This window comes from Mauremys mutica, chromosome 13, assembly GCF_020497125.1.
Source record: "Mauremys mutica isolate MM-2020 ecotype Southern chromosome 13, ASM2049712v1, whole genome shotgun sequence".
In the NCBI taxonomy this organism is placed as follows: domain Eukaryota; kingdom Metazoa; phylum Chordata; order Testudines; family Geoemydidae; genus Mauremys; species Mauremys mutica.
In genome coordinates this window covers 14,513,168-14,519,167 of record NC_059084.1, presented here as the reverse complement: position 1 = coordinate 14,519,167, position 6,000 = coordinate 14,513,168, and the positions used below count along the sequence as shown (strand labels likewise).

The window sequence follows — 6,000 nt, the reverse complement described above, 5'->3', positions numbered from 1 at the left end:
AGCGAAGGACTCAGATAGCAGGGAAAGGCTGCGGCGGAGGGAGACAGCGGGGTAGAGCTGCCGCTGCCTTTCCCTGCTACCTGTACTTATACAATGCAGGGTGGATGCAGCCTACCTTTCATTGTTGTGTGTAGCTACATGTACCTTACATGCTGCCACAAGTATAGACAAGTCCTACGTGGAGTGAAAACATCCCTGCACTTTGATGTCAGAATAACCTTCCTTCCAATAAGTTTAAAAAATGGAAAATGGGTCCAGTTTGTACCCTGTTAAATAGAAACAATACTGAAATTCTGATTTTTTTGGAGGGGTGCGGCTGAGGGGGGGGGGGGATAAGTAACCCTGTTCTCAATTAACTCTACCTATTGCACTTTTGTTAATTTTGTCAATTTCCATAGCAGCACTTCATATTCCTTTGGCCTCCCTGTTTGCCAGTGATTGGTTAGCAGAGGTAAGAAATGCTTGCTCATGTTGATTCTAAAGGGACAGTTTGGTTAGTGTTAACTGTGAATTGAGTGTTCAATGCGCCCATTTATAGAGCTCTTCATTGCACAGGATCCACCATAACTAAAGCCAGGACTGGACTTTGCAGATAGAATTCTTCAACTGGTGGCCCTGGAGCATTTGATCTCTTTCTCCAACTGTTGGAATCTAAAAGTGCTACTGGCCAAATGACAACCAATGAGATCATAAATCAAGGATTCAAATAATTTCCCTTATAATTAGTGTTCTGTTCTCAAATCCCAGGGTACAATCTATCTGCAGCCAGTTTATCTGCAGATTCAAACAACACATAAAACCACTCAAGCCCCATGAAGAATTAACCTTTAGTAGTTTCACATGACAACATCTGCGAGTAAGATAACTAGAGAAGACCTAGCTCTCAGATTGACCTACTTCCTATTTGCAATAGATGAACCACCCTTACTTGCTGATCTCGCGATAGATTACATAACGTATACTTAAAGAACTAACCAGGAAAAGCAGAAAATTACAAATGTGGCCAATGCTTTTAAAATCTACCTAATTTTCAAACGTGGACGTCTTACTGGAATGTCAGCAGCACACTTTCGGATATACACATTGGCATGTAAAACAAAGAGAGTTCATATTTAAAGGCACTGAAATCTCATGAGCCATTCCCTCAATCTTTCAGCCAAAAGAGGAGAAGTCTCACTAGCTGTTTTTGTGAGATTTCAGCCACATCCAAGCCAGAAACAGAAAATAAGCTCCTTCCAGGTTTGAATCCACCTCAGATTCAAATCCTTAGGGACAGGTTCTGATCCAGTCACATGAATCTGACTTTCTACTAAATTTGAAGGAGTATGGATTTGAAGTTCTGGTTTTGGCCTCTCTAATTCCAATACGGCTTCTAGCAGTTTGATGGCTTCTTTCAGACAGGATTTTCTTTTTCTTTGCAGCAGGGTGCATCCAGTTCTGTCTCATTTTACCTATGTGTTTTCATCTCCTGTAATTTTTTTCTAACACATTTCACCACATGACCATCAGATAGGATTTGTATCTGCTCTTGGGCTATTTCAGCTGCCCTACATATGTCAGTGAATTTTTGCAGAGTCAGACTATTTTCCCTAAAGAATTTTCTATTGTCATCATTTATGATCCCCACTGTAGTTCCTGTCCCTGTTAATTCTCTTAAAAAGAATATTCAGACACATGTCATCTGCAGATCTGTGTTTTACTGGTCACTTTTACCTACTCTTTTTAGATAAGTCACAGCCTGGGTACAGTATATAAAACATACTATATATAAAAATCATATATATTCAAAATATTCAAATCTTAGTTTGTCATAAGCTAATTATGTTTGCACAACATTTTGAAGATACAAATTGTTATGTATTGTAAATGCTAAGTATTTTTATAGGGTGCTCTATTAAGTTTCTCCATCCCCTAAAATAGATGTAGAATACATTTCTAGACATCTGCTCTTCAGCACAGTATAGCTATGCTGTACATTATAGGAGAGATTTTCAAAGGTGCAAATGGGTGCCCAGGGAGGTTGGATAGGGGGTGGGATTCCCAGGAGTGGATGGTCATGGGACAAGGAGCAGGGGAGGTTGGATGGGTTGGAGCTTCTGAGGGGGGCAGTCAGAGGGTGGAAAGTAGGAGGGGCGGGGGCCAGGCTGTTTGGGGAGGCACATCCTTCCCTACCTGGTCCTCCATACAGTTGCGCAACCCTGATGTGGCCCTCGGGCCAAAATATTTGCCCATCCCTGTTTTAGTACTATGTTAATACAAACTAGGTATCTTTTAGAGCATGCCAGCAGGGTCTACATGGGGCAGTTAGAACACAATGTGTTTGCTGCACTTACTTTCCCTGCTCCACTGTGTGACCAAGTAAGGATTATGCAATAACCTTCCATTGAACAGTCCCATTGATTTAACTCGAACCAGTCATGGGTCAAGTGCTACTCAGTGTGAATAAGGGTCGCAGAATCTGTCACGGATATAATGTTTGTTTTCAATGATTCATGGAATAAGTTACTCATACTTACGGTAATGTATAGTATCATCTGGGGTCATCCACTTTTAGACTGAGCTGGCTGAATTTTTTTCCTACAGAAAATTTTGACAAAAGAAAATAAGGTTGTCTTCATCTATATTTTCCACACAAAACTTCAATTTTGGCAGAAATCTGAATGGCAGAATCTTGGTTTCAGCCAAAAATTTTTGGTTTCCAGCATACAGTTGTTTGACAACTCCCCCTCTCCCCCAATTTTCCATGGAAAGCAGACACTTTTTTCACTTGAAAATCCAATTTTCTGTTGAAAAACAATTATAGAAATTTAAACTTTCACCACTTTGTTCTGATTCTATACCTTCTCAGTGCATTCAGAAACCTCCAATGCAAACATTGTCGGAGATAAAAACTTGTCAGTTAGGGATCATAACATGAATACAGGAAAGGAAATGGTATTTTTGGGTAGCATTATGAGGAAGTGATACCAGATCATCATTGGGTCATTACATTAATTGAATCTATTTCCTCATGTTAAAATATCCTCACACCTTCTATGGGTCATCTCGATTATCACTTCTCAGGTTTTTTCCCTCTCTCCTGCTGATGATAGCTCATCTAAATTGATTGGCCTCTTACAGTTGGTATGGCTACTCCCAGCTTTTCATGTTCTCTGTATGTATAAATATCTCCTTTCTGTGTGTTCCATTCTATGCATCCGAAGAAGTGGGTTTTAGCCCACGAAAGTTTATGCTCAAATAAATTTGTTAATCTTTAAGGTGCCACAAGTACTTCTGTTCTTTTTGTATTTGTACCAGTATTTTTGGAGGGTTTGGGTGAAATCTGAGTAATCAGAAAATGCTGTTAAATGGATTTGTGTAGTTGTCCTATTCTTATTTTATGTAACAGCTTTATTATTCATATTCATTTTCAGTCACCTTTTCATTATTATTTGGTATTATAATTATCATGGAGTCGAAGAGCCCCAGGCATGACCAGGAGCCCTTTGTGCTTAGGGTGACCAGACAGGAAATGTGAAAAATCAGGACAGGGGAGGGGGTAATAGGAGCCTATATAAGAAAAAGACCCCAAAATCGGGACTGTCCCTATAAAATTGGGACATCTGGTCACCCTATTTGTGCTACGCACTGAACAAGCACTGAACAAGCACAGTTCTGTCCCAAAGACATTTGTTACTCTGCACAGTGGTAGTACTGGCTTGAGTTCCTGGAAAACAGCCACTCTCCACCATGAGGTGATAACACAGCAGGCAACTGCACACGTACGTATGATAAGATGCATATTTTGTTTTTCCCTCTGTATTCCACACATACTGTGCAGAGAACACAAGACAAATGGACTTTCCTTGACCTAGACTCACAGGACCCTTTGGGTGGGAAAGGACACCTGGTGACAGCTATCTTCTGTTGTTATTCCCTTCAGCATCATGGCAGGATTGATATGTTTATCCCTAGATGATCACTGATGGATGAGTGTCAACCCTAGACATCAGTTATAGTGAGGATGATAATTCAATTTCACTGATGCGACTGAAAGGGGAAGTTAATCTGCTACATTGTTTTATAAGGCTTTCCATTTATTATAAAGTGTTTCAAAAATGGTTCTCAACATCTTCCACACCATGACCCACTTTCCAATAACCATTTTTTCCTCTATCAGGACCACCCTGAGACCCACCTCCCTTTTAGCAGAGATCTACTGCTGATTCTCCTCTTGTTTAGCAATAGGGGAAGGTCACATGGTCATGACCCCCTGTTGAGAACTCAAAAAATCTTATATAATGATGATAACAAATGAACAGGTTTTTCTTTGTACCTACAAACTGCAGGCACTAATAATTCTGGGTAAAGTCTTTTGCCCACAGTTTGTGGGTTTCAGTTTCTGACACTTCTAAGTACCTGATTTTCAGGAACAATTAGGTATTTGGATGTTTAAAAGATAAAAACTTTGTACACAATGTCTAGCTATCTGTAGAGAGATCTCTATCTATACCAGGGATCAGCAATCTTTGGCATGCGGCCCATCAGGGAAATCCGCTGGCAGGCTGGGCCGGTTTGTTTACCTGCAGCATCCACAGGTTCAGCCAATTGCAGCTCCCACTGGCTGCGGTTCACTGTTCCAGGCCAATGGGGCTGCTGGAAGTAGGGGCCAGCACATCCCTCGGCCCACGCCGCTTCCCTCAACCCCCATTGGCCTGGAACGGTGAAACTGTCCAGGCCTGCCAGCAGATTTCCCTGAAGGGCCGCATGCCAAAGGTTGCCGATCCCTGATCTATACCCATACCTTGGGCCAGGTTCTATTATCTTTACTCACACTGAATAGTGCCTTGCTCCACAAGTAACTCCACTGAAGTCAACACTGAAACAGCTGAACCATTTAAAAAAATCATCTTCATGCAGACACTCAGTGTGAAAAATTTCAGCCCAAAAATTTAATTTTGGCAAAATTATAAGCAACTGAAAACATGATCTTATAATGGAAAGTGTTGGTAAACCTTAAGCATAGGTATGACTACCTGCCCAGGTTGTAATTTGCCGATACAGGCCATCAGTAAATTATTATTGCCCTACACAAAGGGAGAAGCAGGGAGAAAATTGTGCCTCTCAAAGGCACAATTGTTTTCCTGCATTGCTCCTGGGGTAATACATCTCGGAATCATCAGACACCAGGACAGATGCAAATGAAAGAAAATTAGAATGAAATAAATTATTATTTTTCACACAGAAACAGATGCACATAAATATATTTATATTAAAAAACGAAACAGAATTTTCCCAGAGTGAATAAACTGCATTCACTGTCTAGGTTGTGCCATTGCTCATAAAGATGATCTTGAGGTTTAGGCTGAGCCCTAGAGTGAATTACAGTACAGCCTTGTATTCACTCTGGTGCCATCTATTATCCAATCGTGTATACTGTTGATTAGGAAGGTGTTTTTTGATAGCTTAGTAGAGGAAAAAGAGCTAGAGGACAGAATTACAATAATGGTTAGAGGCAAAAAGAGGTTTGATATTAACAGCCTGTTAAATTTCTGTGCAAGAACATAGAGTCAAAAGATATTAAGTTGTTTTAAACAATGCAGTTGACACTTGTGAAGAAAAGATGTTCTTTGTTGGCCCTACTCCAAAATAATCTCCGGTTTAGTCCAGTACATCTCCAAGAATAATACAGGCATTCATATGAGGAGGACAGGCTGCCACTGTTAGAATGATGAAATTCACCACAGAAAGGTTGTTTGATTTGCCAGAATGTGGGATTCTGCCGTCAGAGAGACAAGAACTGTTGCTTCTGCTATTAACCAGGTTACAAAAGGAAATTACTAACACTATAAAGTTGCTAGGAAAATATGACAGACCCACGATAAACTGACTTGCATTTTAAAAAAAGTCAAACAAGTCTGTGGCATACCCAGGGTACAATCCAGATTAATGAGTAGTGTATCACCGCTGCCCTTTAACCTGGGGTGTCCTTTACAATGCTTACTGCTGATTGATCACACA

At 40.5% G+C, this 6,000-nt stretch overlaps 1 long non-coding RNA gene across 1 annotated transcript in view; it reads right to left on the bottom strand.

Annotated features, from left to right (window-relative positions):
- Window positions 1-2,446: 2,446 nt before the first annotated feature.
- Window positions 2,447-6,000, bottom strand: part of LOC123348715 — a 28,975-nt gene continuing 25,421 nt past the window's right edge. Inside the window, exon 3 of the long non-coding RNA XR_006573247.1 lies at window positions 2,447-2,577. This is a non-coding gene — a long non-coding RNA (uncharacterized LOC123348715). The remainder of the gene's footprint in view (window positions 2,578-6,000) is intronic.